General features: G+C 50.1%; 1 protein-coding gene across 6 annotated transcripts in view; it reads left to right on the top strand.

Annotated features, from left to right (window-relative positions):
* The window catches only part of LOC106602015 (syntaxin-binding protein 4), a 175681-nt gene that overhangs the window by 118371 nt on the left and 43729 nt on the right, over nucleotides 1-13581 (top strand). The window lies entirely within an intron of this gene.

The following is a 13581-nucleotide window of genomic DNA, read 5'->3' as shown; positions in this document are numbered from 1 at the left end:
CCTTCCTACCATCTAGCCTCTACCACCCCCACAGTACTCCCTGTTCCCCTGTCCTCTACCTCCCTACCATCTAGCCTCTACCACCCCCACAGTACTCCCTGTTCCCCTGTCCTCTACCTCCCTACTATCTAGCCTCTACCACCCCCACAGCACTCCCTGTTCCCCTGTCCTCTACCTTCCTACCATCTAGCCTCTACCACCCCACAGTACTCCCTGTTCCCCTGTCCTCTACCTTCCTACCATCTAGCCTCTACCACCCCCACAGTACTCCCTGTTCCCCTGTCCTCTACCTCCCTACTATCTAGCCTCTACCACCCCCACAGCACTCCCTGTTCCCCTGTCCTCTACCTTCCTACCATCTAGCCTCTACCACCCCCACAGCACTCCCTGTTCCCCTGTCCTCTACCTTCCTACCATCTAGCCTCTACCACCCCCACAGCACTCCCTGTTCCCCTGTCCTCTACCTTCCTACCATCTAGCCTCTACCCCCCCACAGCACTCCCTGTTCCCCTGTCCTCTACCTTCCTACCATCTAGCCTCTATCACCCCACAGCACTCCCTGTCCCCCCTGACCTCTACCTTCCTACCATCTAGCCTCTACCACCCCCACAGCACTCCCTGTTCCCCTGTCCTCTACCTTCCTACCATCTAGCCTCTACCACCCCCACAGCACTCCCTGTTCCCCTGTCCTCTACCTTCCTACCATCTAGCCTCTACCACCCCCACAGCACTCCCTGTTCCCCTGTCCTCTACCTTCCTACCATCTAGCCTCTACCACCCCCACAGCACTCCCTGTTCCCCTGTCCTCTACCTTCCTACCATCTAGCCTCTATCACCCCACAGCACTCCCTGTCCCCCTGACCTCTACCTTCCTACCATCTAGCCTCTACCACCCCCACAGCACTCCCTGTTCCCCTGTCCTCTACCTTCCTACCATCTAGCCTCTATCACCCCACAGCACTCCCTGTCCCCCTGACCTCTACCTTCCTACCATCTAGCCTCTACCACCCCCACAGCACTCCCTGTTCCCCTGTCCTCTACCTCCCTACCATCTAGCCTCTATCACCCCACAGCACTCCCTGTTCCCCTGACCTCTACCTCCCTACCATCTAGCCTCTACCACCCCCACAGCACTCCCTGTCCCCCTGACCTCTACCTTCCTACCATCTAGCCTCTACCACCCCCACAGCACTCCCTGTTCCCCTGTCCTCTACCTTCCTACCATCTAGCCTCTATCACCCCACAGCACTCCCTGTCCCCCTGACCTCTACCTTCCTACCATCTAGCCTCTACCACCCCCACAGCACTCCCTGTTCCCCTGTCCTCTACCTCCCTACCATCTAGCCTCTATCACCCCACAGCACTCCCTGTTCCCCTGACCTCTACCTCCCTACCATCTAGCCTCTACCACCCACACAGCACACCCTGTCCCCCTGACCTCTACCTTCCTACCATCTAGCCTCTACCACTCCCACAGCACTCCCTGTTCCCCTGACCTCTACCTTCCTACCATCTAGCCTCTACCACCCCCACAGCACACCCTGTCCCCCTGACCTCTACCTTCCTACCATCTAGCCTCTACCACTCCCACAGCACTCCCTGTTCCCCTGACCTCTACCTTCCTACCATCTAGCCTCTACCACCCCACAGTACTCCCTGTTCCCCTGTCCTCTACCTCCCTACTATCTAGCCTCTACCACCCCCACAGCACTCCCTGTTCCCCTGACCTCTACCTTCCTACCATCTAGCCTCTACCACCTCCACAGTACTCCCTGTTCCCCTGTCCTCTACCTCCCTACTATCTAGCCTCTACCACCCCCACAGTACTCCCTGTTCCCCTGTCCTCTACCTTCCTACCATCTAGCCTCTACCACCCCACAGTACTCCCTGACCTCTACCTTCCTACCATCTAGCCTCTACCACCCCCACAGCACACCCTGTTCCCCTGTCCTCTACCTCCCTACCATCTAGCCTCTACCACTCCCACAGTACTCCCTGTTCCCCTGTCCTCTACCTCCCTACTATCTAGCCTCTACCACCCCCACAGCACTCCCTGTTCCCCTGACCTCTACCTTCCTACCATCTAGCCTCTACCACCCCCACAGCACTCCCTGTTCCCCTGACCTCTACCTTCCTACCATCTAGCCTCTACCACCCCCACAGCACTCCCTGTTCCCCTGGCCTCTACCTCTTTACCATCTAGACTCTACCATCCCACAGCACTCCCTGTTCCCCTGTCCTCTACCTCCCTACTATCTAGCCTCTACCACCCCCACAGCACTCCCTGTTCCCCTGGCCTCTACCTCTTTACCATCTAGCCTCTACCACCCCCACAGCACACCCTGTCCCCCTGACCTCTACCTTCCTACCATCTAGCCTCTACCACCCCCACAGCACTCCCTGTCCCCCTGACCTCTACCTTCCTACCATCTAGCCTCTACCACCCCCACAGCACACCCCTGTCCCCCTGACCTCTACCTTCCTACCATCTAGCCTCTACCACCCCCACAGCACTCCCTGTTCCCCTGACCTCTACCTTCCTACCATCTAGCCTCTACCACCCCCACAGCACTCCCTGTTCCCCTGTCCTCTACCTTCCTACCATCTAGCCTCTACCACCCCCACAGCACTCCCTGTTCCCCTGGCCTCTACCTTCCTACCATCTAGCCTCTACCACCCCCACAGCACACCCTGCCCCCCTGATCTCTACCTTCCTACCATCTAGCCTCTACCACCCCCACAGCACACCCTGCCCCCCTGACCTCTACCTTCCTACCATCTAGCCTCTACCACCCCCACAGCACACCCTGTCCCCCTGACCTCTACCTTCCTACCATCTAGCCTCTACCACCCCCACAGCACTCCCTGTTCCCCTGATCTCTACCTTCCTACCATCTAGCCTCTACCACCCCCACAGCACTCCCTGTCCCCCTGACCTCTACCTTCCTACCATCTAGCCTCTACCACCCCCACAGCACACCCTGCCCCCCTGATCTCTACCTTCCTACCATCTAGCCTCTACCACCCCCACAGCACACCCTGCCCCCCTGATCTCTACCTTCCTACCATCTAGCCTCTACCACCCCCACAGCACTCCCTGTTCCCCTGATCTCTACCTTCCTACTATCTAGCCTCTACCACCCCCACAGCACACCCTGCCCCCCTGATCTCTACCTTCCTACCATCTAGCCTCTACCACCCCCACAGCACACCCTGTCCCCCTGACCTCTACCTTCCTACTATCTAGCCTCTATCACCCCCACAGTACTCCCTGTCCCCCTGACCTCTACCTTCCTACTATCTAGCCTCTATCACCCCCACAGCACACCCTGTCCCCCTGTCCTCTACCTCCCTACTATCTAGCCTCTATCACCCCCACAGTACTCCCTGTCCCCCTGACCTCTACCTTCCTACTATCTAGCCTCTATCACCCCCACAGCACACCCTGTCCCCCCTGTCCTCTACCTCCCTACTATCTAGCCTCTATCACCCCCACAGTACTCCCTGTCCCCCTGATCTCTACCTTCCTACCATCTAGCCTCTACCACCCCCACAGCACACCCTGCCCCCCTGACCTCTACCTTCCTACCATCTAGCCTCTACCACCCCCACAGCACTCCCTGTTCCCCTGTCCTCTACCTTCCTACCATCTAGCCTCTACCACCCCCACAGCACTCCCTGTTCCCCTGGCCTCTACCTCTTTACCATCTAGACTCTACCATCCCACAGCACACCCTGTCCCCCTGATCTCTACCTTCCTACCATCTAGCCTCTACCACCCCCACAGCACTCCCTGTTCCCCTGACCTCTACCTCTTTACCATCTAGACTCTACCATCCCACAGCACTCCCTGACCTCTACCATCTAGCTTCTACCACCTCCACAGCACTCCCTGTTCCCCTGGCCTCTACCTCTTTACCATCTAGCCTCTACCACCCCCACAGCACTCCCTGTTCCCCTGGCCTCTACCTCTTTACCATCTAGACTCTACCATCCCACAGCACACCCTGTCCCCCTGACCTCTACCTTCCTACCATCTAGCCTCTACCACCCCCACAGCACACCCTGTTCCCCTGATCTCTACCTTCCTACCATCTAGCCTCTACCACCCCCACAGCACACCCTGTTCCCCTGATCTCTACCTTCCTACCATCTAGCCTCTACCACCCCCACAGCACACCCTGTTCCCCTGATCTCTACCTTCCTACCATCTAGCCTCTACCACCCCCACAGCACACCCTGCCCCCCTGATCTCTACCTTCCTACCATCTAGCCTCTACCACCCCCACAGCACACCCTGCCCCCCTGATCTCTACCTTCCTACCATCTAGCCTCTACCACCCCCACAGCACTCCCTGTTCCCCTGGCCTCTACCTCTTTACCATCTAGACTCTACCATCCCACAGCACTCCCTGACCTCTACCATCTAGCTTCTACCACCTCCACAGCACTCCCTGACTTCTACCTCTCTACCATCTAGCCTCTACCACCTCCACAGTACTCCCTGACCTCTACCTCCCTACCATCTAGCCTCTACCACCCCCACAGCACTCCCTGACTTCTACCTCTCTACCATCTAGCCTCTACCACCTCCACAGCACTCCCTGTCCTCTACCTTCCTACCATCTAGCCTCTACTACCCCCACAGCACTCCCTGTTCCCCTGACCTCTACCTCCCTACCATCTAGTCTCTAGCACTCCCTGACCTCTACCTCTCTACCATCTAGCTTCTACCACCCCCACAGCACTCCCTGATCTCTACCTTCCTACCATCTAGCCTCTACTACCCCCACAGTACTGCCTGTCCCCCTGACCTCTACCTTCCTACCATCTAGCCTCTACTACCCCCACAGTACTTCCTGTCCCCCTGACCTCTACCTCCCTACCATCTAGCCTCTACCACCCCACAGCACTCCCTGACCTCTATCTCCCTACCATCTAGCCTCTACCATCCCCACAGCACTCCCTGTCCTGACCTCTACTTTCCTACCATCTAGCCTCTACTACCCCCACAGTACTTCCTGTCCCCCTGACCTCTACCTCCCTACCATCTAGCCTCTACCACCCCACAGTACTCCCTGACCTCTATCTCCCTACCATCTAGCCTCTACCACCCCCACAGCACTTCCTGTCCTGTCCCCCATCTGCCCACTCCCAGAAATATGACACTGATAGGAAAAGGTGAGAGGAGAGGGGTAGGATGGGGAGGGCAGGGTGTGAGGGAATAGATGAGGGTTGTCCATATTACAAACCTCTCTGGAAAGCTGACACTAATGGAGGGGGCAGGATGGGTTGTCCATGCTGCACCTTTCACCTGCAGTGTGATAGATGGGGTGACTATGTACAGAAAATGCTGTCATTTCTAAACAGTTCACCCGATATGGATTAAAATACCCTCAAATTAAAGCTGACAGTCTGCATTTTAACCTCATAGTCATTGTTTGATTTCAAATCCAAACTTTTGAAGTATAGAGCCATAAGAAGAAAACATGCTTCACTGTCCCAATAATTACTGAGGACACTGAATAATTACTGTAAATAGAGAGATGGAGACATAGAGAAATAGATATATACAGTTGAAGTCGGAAGTTTACATACACTTAGGTTGGAGACATTAAAACTGTTTTTTCAACCACTCCACAAATTTATTGTTAACAAACTATAGTTTGGGCAAGTCGGTTAGGACATCTACTTTGTGCTTGACACAAGTCATTTTTACAGCAATTCTTTACAGACATATGATTTCACTTATAATTCACTGTGTCACAATTCCAGTGGATCAGAAGTTTACATACACTAAGTTGACTGTGCCTTTAAACAGCTTTGAAAATTCCAGAAAATTATGTCATGGCTTTAGAAGCTTTTGATAGGCAAATTGACATCATTTCAGTCAATTGGAGGTGTATCTGTGGATGTATTTCTAGGCCTACCTTCAAACTCAGTGCCTCTTTGCTTGACATCATGGGAAAATCTAAAGAAATCAGCCAAGACCTCAGAAAAAACATTGTAGACCTCCACAAGTCTGGTTCATCCTTGGGAGAAATTTCCAAACACCTGAAGGTACCACGTTCATCTGTACAAACAATAGTACGCAAGTATAAACACCATGGGACCACGCAGCCATCATACCGCTCAGGAAGGAGACGTGTTCTGTTTCCTTGAGATGAACGTACTTTGATGCAAAAAGTGCAAATCAATCCCAGAACAACAGCAAAGGACCCTGTGAAGATTCTGGAGGAAACAGGTACAAAAGTATCTATATCCACAGTAAAACGAGTCCTATATCGACATAAATATGAAAGGCCTCTCAACAAGGAAGAAGCCACTGCTCCAAAACCGCCATAAAAAAGCCAGACTACGGTTTGCAACTGCACATGCGGACAAAGATTGTACTTTTTGGAGAAATGTCCTCTGGTCTGATGAAACAAATATAGAAGTTTGGCCATAATGACCACCGTTATGTTTGGAGGAAAAAGGGGGAGACTTGCAAGCCGAAGAGCACCATCCCAACCGTGAAACACGGGGGTGGCAGCATCATGTTGTGGGGGTACTTTGCTGCAGGAGGGACTGGTGCACTTCACAAAATAGATGGCATCATGAGGGAGGAAAATTATGTGGATATATTGAAGCAACATCTCAAGACATCAGTTAGGAAGTTAAAGCTTGGTCGCAAATGGGTCTTCCAAATGGACAATGACCCCAAGCATACTACAAGCATTTCGTTACACTCGCATTAACATCTGCTAACCATGTGTATTGGACCAATACCATTTGATTTGATTTGATTACTTCCAAAGTTGTGGCAAGATGGCTTAAGGACAACAAAGTCAAGGTATTGGAGTGGCCATCACAAAGCCCTGACCTTAATCCAATAAAAGATTTGTGGGCAGAACTGAAAAAGCGTGTGCGAGCAAGGAGGCCTACAAACCTGACTCAGTTACACCAGCTCCGTCAGGAGGAATGGGTCAAAATTCACCCAACTTATTGTGGGAAGCTTGTGGAAGGCTACCCGAAACGTTTGACCCAAGTTAAACAATTTAAAGGCAATGCTACCAAATACTAATTGAGTGTATGTAAACTTCTGACAGACTGGGAATGTGATGAAAGAAATAAAGGCTGAAATAAATCATTTTCTACTATTATTCTGACATTTCACATTCTTAACATAAAGTGGTGATCCTAACTGACCTTAGACAGGGAATATTTACTAGGATTAAATGTCAGGAATTGTGAAAAACAGAGTTTAAATGTATTTGGCTAAGGTGTATGTAAACTTCCGACTTCAACTGTACATACATATACATACATACATAGTGCTGCAACTGATATCTTTGTTCTATATCAGTGTTTTCCAACCCTGGTCCTCCAGTACCACCAACAGCCCAACCCTGGTCCTCCCATACCACCAACAGCCCAACCCTGGTCCTCCAGTACCACCAACAGCCCAAACCTGGTCCTCCAGTATCACCAACAGCCCAACCCTGGTCCTCCAGTACCACCAACAGCCCAACCCTGGTCCTCCAGTACCACCAACAGCCCAACCCTGGTTCTCCAGTATCACCAACAGCCCAACCCTGGTCCTCCAGTATCACCAACAGCCCAACCCTGGTCCTCCCGTACCACCAACAGCCCAACCCTGGTCCTCCAGTACCACCAACAGCCCAACTCTGGTCCTCCAGTATCACCAACAGCCCAACCCTGGTCCTCCCGTACCACCAACAGCCCATCCCTGGTCCTCCCGTACCACCAACAGCCCAACCCTGGTCCTCCAGTACCACCAACAGCCCAACCCTGGTCCTCCAGTACCACCAACAGCCCAACCCTGGTCCTCCCGTACCACCAACAGCCCAACCCTGGTCCTCCAGTACCACCAACAGCCCAAACCTGGTCCTCCAGTATCACCAACAGCCCAACCCTGGTCCTCCAGTACCACCAACAGCCCAACCCTGGTCCTCCAGTACCACCAACAGCCCAACCCTGGTTCTCCAGTATCACCAACAGCCCAACCCTGGTCCTCCAGTATCACCAACAGCCCAACCCTGGTCCTCCCGTACCACCAACAGCCCAACCCTGGTCCTCCCGTACCACCAACAGCCCAACCCTGGTCCTCCAGTACCACCAACAGCCCAACTCTGGTCCTCCCGTACCACCAACAGCCCATCCCTGGTCCTCCCGTACCACCAACAGCCCAACCCTGGTCCTCCAGTACCACCAACAGCCCAACCCTGGTCCTCCAGTACCACCAACAGCCCAACCCTGGTCCTCCAGTACCACCAACAGCCCAACCCTGGTCCTCCAGCATCACCAACAGAACACATTGTTATTGTAACCCTGGACAAGCACACCTGATTCAACTGGTCAACTAATCATCAAGCCTCGATGAGTTGAATGAGGTGTGTTTGTCCAGGGATACAACTAAACTGTACTGTTGGGGTACTGGAGGACCAGGGATACAACTAAACTGTACTGTTGGGGTACTGGAGGACCAGGGATACAACTAAACTGTACTGTTGGGGTACTGGAGGACCAGGGATACAACTAAACTGTACTGTTGGGGTACTGGAGGAGCAGGGATACAACTAAACTGTACTGTTGGGGTACTGGAGGACCAGGGATACAACTAAACTGTACTGTTGGGGTACTGGAGGAGCAGGGATACAACTAAACTGTACTGTTGGGGTACTGGAGGACCAGGGATACAACTAAACTGTACTGTTGGGGTACTGGAGGACCAGGGATACAACTAAACTGTACTGTTGGGGTACTGGAGGACCAGGGATACAACTAAACTGTACTGTTGGGGTACTGGAGGACCAGGGATACAACTAAACTGTACTGTTGGGGTACTGGAGGACCAGGGATACAACTAAACTGTACTGTTGGGGTACTGGAGGACAACTAAACTGTACTGTTGGGGTACTGGAGGACCAGGGTTGGGAAACACTATACAGAGCCAGATAGCTTCCTAACCATGACACAGTGGTGGCAAAGCACAGAGCACACAGCACACAGCCACGGCAGGCCCAGAACCACACAGCACACAGCCTTGGCAGGCCCAGAACCACACAGCACACAGCCTTGGCAGGCCCAGAACCACACAGCACACAGACACGGCAGGCCCAGAATCACACAGCCACGGCAGGCCCAGAATCACACAGCCACGGCAGGCCCAGAACCACAGAGAACACAGCCATGGCAGGCCCAGAGCCACAGAGCACACAGCCACAGCAGACCCCAGAGCTGTTTCACAGAACAGAACAGTAGGGTGTTGCTATCTCACATTCTCACCATCAGGTGTATGAGATACAATAAACTGAATATACTTCTACTAATATTCAGTTAGCCTGGTACCAGATCTGTTGGTACACTGGTCCGGGACCAGCTACCTCAGTGTTTAACTCACATACCCAGACAACCACTGATCCAGGACCAGCTACCTCAGTGGTTAGCTCACATACCCAGACAACAACCACTGATCCAGGACCAGCTACCTTAGTGGTTAGCTCACATACCCAGGCATCAAGCAACCACTGATCCAGGACCAGCTACCTCAGTGTTTTGCTCACATACCCAGGCAACCACTGATCCAGGACCAGCTACCTCAGTGTTTAGCTCACATACCCAGGCAACAAGCAACCACTGATCCAAGACCAGCTACCTCAGTGTTTAGCTCACATACCCAGGCAACCACTGATCCAGGACCAGCTACCTCAGTGTTTAGCTCACATACCCAAGCAACAAGCAACCACTGATCCAGGACCAGCTACCTCAGTGTTTAGCTCACATACCCAGGCAACCACTGATCCAGGACCAGCTACCTCAGTGTTTAGCTCACATACCCAGGCAACCTCTGGTCCAAGACCAGCTACCTCAGTGTTTAGCTAACCACTGTAGTGAAGTAAGTGTCAGTACTTATTTTTTATCCCTTACTTTACCAGGTAAGTTGACTGAGAACACATTCTCATTCACAGCAATGACCTGGGGAGTAGTTACAGGGTAGAGGAGGGGGATGAATGAGCCAATTGGAAGCTGGGGATGATTAGGTGGCCATGATGGTATGAGGACCAGATTGGGAATTTAACCAGGACACTGGGGTTAACACCCCTACTCTTACAATACTGGTATCTTTAGTGACCACAGAGAGTCAGGACACCAGTTTAACGTCCCATCTGAAAGACAGCACCCTACACAGGGCAATGTCCCCAATCACTGCCCTGGGGTATTGAGATATTTTTGGGGGAACCAGAGGAAAGAGTGCTTCCTACTGGCCCTCCAACACCACTTCCAGCAGCATCAGGTCTCCCATCCAGGACCAACCCTGCTTAGCTTTAGACGCAAGCCAGCAGTAGGATGTAGGGTGGTATGCTGCTGGGAAAGTACATGTGCAAGCAAGTAAAATCCCTTTTCAACTGTCAACATTCCCCCAGAATGGGATAAGGCTTAGCTACTGTTAGCGGTGTCCTTGTGAAATACTGTAAAACAACAGGATACATGATGTTAAATGTAGTGACTCCTAAGAGGCTGTTTAACCAAATCCTAGTCATCAAACAGTAAAACATACAGCAGCTCATTTCCTCAGCTAATGAATCATCCACAATCTAAGCATCCTAAAAATAACTCCAACACAATGTCTGCCTCGTTTTAAAGTCCTACAGTACACGATGTGAGAGTAGCTCAGATGAGCTTTCTCTCTTGGAGTAAAACCAGGTGTGTGTGTGTGTGTGTGTGTGTGTGTGTGTGTGTGTGTGTGTGTGTGTGTGTGTGTGTGTGTGTGTGTGTGTGTGTGAGTGTGTGTGTGAGTGTGTGTGAGAGTGTGTGTGTGCATGTGTGTGTGTGCATGTGTGTGTGTGCATGTGTGTGTGTGTGTGTGTGTGTGTGTGTGTGTGTGTGTGTGTGTGTGTGTGTGTGTGTGTGTGTGTCATGTAACTCTTGGTTGGTGGTATGACAGTCATAGAAATGTTCTCTTGTATGGAAACGGCCCACCCTCTTCTCATCCCAATCCTGTCTCTATCCTGCTGGTCTCTTAATCTTGTGTGTCATGTATATTTTCCAAAGCCATGTAATGGGATGTAGAAGGATCAGAGGCTCTCTGCTCTGACTTAGATTTTTCAGTTATGTTTTCCTGAATGTTATGATTCTAGAAGGTTCCATAGCACCTAAACATTCAGATTCTAGAAGGATCCATAGAACCTGGGTGTTCTGATTCTAGAAGGTTCCATTGAACCTAAACGTTCTGATTCCATAAGGTTCCATAGCACCTAAACATTCTGATTCTAGAAGGTTCCATAGAACCTGAATGTTGTGATTCTAGAAGGTTCCATAGCACCTAAACATTCAGATTCTAGAAGGTTCCATAGAACCTGGGTGTTCTGATTCTGGAAGTACCATAGTACCTAAATGTTCTGATGCTAGAAGGTTCCATAGAACCTAAACGTTCTGATTCTAGAAGGTTCCATAGAACCTGGGTGTTCTGATTCTAGAAGATTCCATAGAACCTGGACATTGTGATGCTAGAAGGTTCCATAGAACCTGAATGTTGTGATTCTAGAAGGTTCCATAGCACCTAAACATTCAGATTCTAGAAGGTTCCATAGAACCTGGGTGTTCTGATTCATGAAGGTTCCATAGAACCTAAACGTTCTGATTCCATAAGGTTCCATAGAATCTAAACATTCTGATTCTAGAAGGTTCCATATAACCTGGGTGTTCTGATTCTAGAAGGTTCCATAGAACCTGGATGCTGTGATTCTAGAAGGTTCCATAGCACCTAAACATTCTGATTCTAGAAGGTTCCATAGAACCTGAATGTTGTGATTCTAGAAGGTTCCATAGCACCTAAACATTCAGATTCTAGAAGGTTCCATAGAACCTGGGTGTTCTGATTCTGGAAGTACCATAGTACCTAAATGTTCTGATGCTAGAAGGTTCCATAGAACCTAAACGTTCTGATTCTAGAAGGTTCCATAGAACCTGGGTGTTCTGATTCTAGAAGGTTCCATAGAACCTGGACATTGTGATGCTAGAAGGTTCCATAGTACCTAGGTGCTCTGATTCTAGACGTTTCCATAGAACCTAAACATTCTGATTCCAGAAGGTTCCATAGAACCTAAACATTCTGATTTTAGAAGGTTCCATAGAACCTGGGTGTTCTGATTCTAGAAGTACCATATAACCTAAATGTTCTGATTCTAGAAGGTTCCATAGAACCTGGGTGTTCAGATTCTAGAAGGTTCCATAGAACCTAAGCGTTCTGATTCTAGAAGGTTCCATAGAACCTAAACATTCAAATTCTAGAAGGTTCCATAGAACCTGGGTGTTCTGATTCTAGAAGTACCATAGAACCTAAATGTTCTGATGCTAGAAGGTTCCATAGAACCTGGATGTTGTGATTCTAGAAGGTTCCATAGAACCTGGGTGTTCTGATTCTAGAAGGTTCCATAGATCCTGGACGTTGTGATTCTAGAAGGTTCCATAGAACCTAAATGTTCCGATTCTGGAAGGTTCCATAGAATCTAAACATTCTGATTCTAGAAGGTTCCATAGATCCTGGACGTTGTGATTCTAGAAGGTTCCATAGAACCTAAACATTCTGTTTCTATAAGGTTCCATATAACCTGGGTGTTCTGATTCTAGAAGGTTCCATATAACCCGGATGCTGTGATTTTATAAGGTTCCATAGAACCTAAACATTCTGATTCTAGAAGGTTCCATAGAACCTGGGTGTTCTGATTCTAGAAGTACCATAGAACCTAAATATTCTGATGCTAGAAGGTTCCATAGAACCTAAACATTTTGATTCTAGAAGGTTCCATAGAAGCTGGGTGTTCGGATTCTATAAGGTTCCATATAACCTAAACGTTCTGATTCTAGAAGGTTCCATAGAACTTAAACGTTCTGATTCTAGAAGGTTCCATAGAACCTGGGTGTTCTGATTTTAGAAAGTTCCATAGAACCTGGGTGATCTGATTCTAGAAGGTTCCATAGAACCTAAACATTCTGATTCTAGAAGGTTCCATAGAACCTGGACATTGTGATTCTAGAATGTTCCATAGAATCTAAACATTGTGATTCTAGAAGGTTCCATAGAACCTGGACATTGTGATGCTAGAAGGTTCTATATTCCATTAGACCGCTCCTCCTCTTGGGGTGTCCCTGACGGTTAATGACAGTGGAGAGAGAATTCTCATATTACTGCTGATGTGATGTGTTGGCCTTTCTAGCTGTTAGAAAAGCTGCCCTCTGCTCACATTGTGCCAACATGCAGCATCATGTAGAACAGGACACCTGCATCGTCTGCTCTGCTCTGGCCTGGCCTGTCTGTCTGCTCTCCTCTGTCTGTATGTTACACACTAGTTGTTGTTTTTTTACCTTTATTTAACTATGCAAGTCAGTTAAGAACAAATTCTTATTTACAATGATGGCCTAGGAACAGTGGGTTAACGGCCTTGTTCAGGGGCAGAATGACAGATTTTGTCCTTGACAGCTCGGGGATTCAATCCACAAACCTTTCGGTTACTGGCCCAACGCTCTAACCAGTAGGCTACCTGCTGCCCATCAGCCTACTGATGAACTGTATGTTAC

The sequence above is a fragment of the Salmo salar genome, chromosome ssa03 (assembly GCF_905237065.1).
Source record: "Salmo salar chromosome ssa03, Ssal_v3.1, whole genome shotgun sequence".
Lineage (NCBI taxonomy): Eukaryota > Metazoa > Chordata > Actinopteri > Salmoniformes > Salmonidae > Salmo > Salmo salar.
This window is presented reverse-complemented; position numbering and strand designations above follow the sequence as displayed.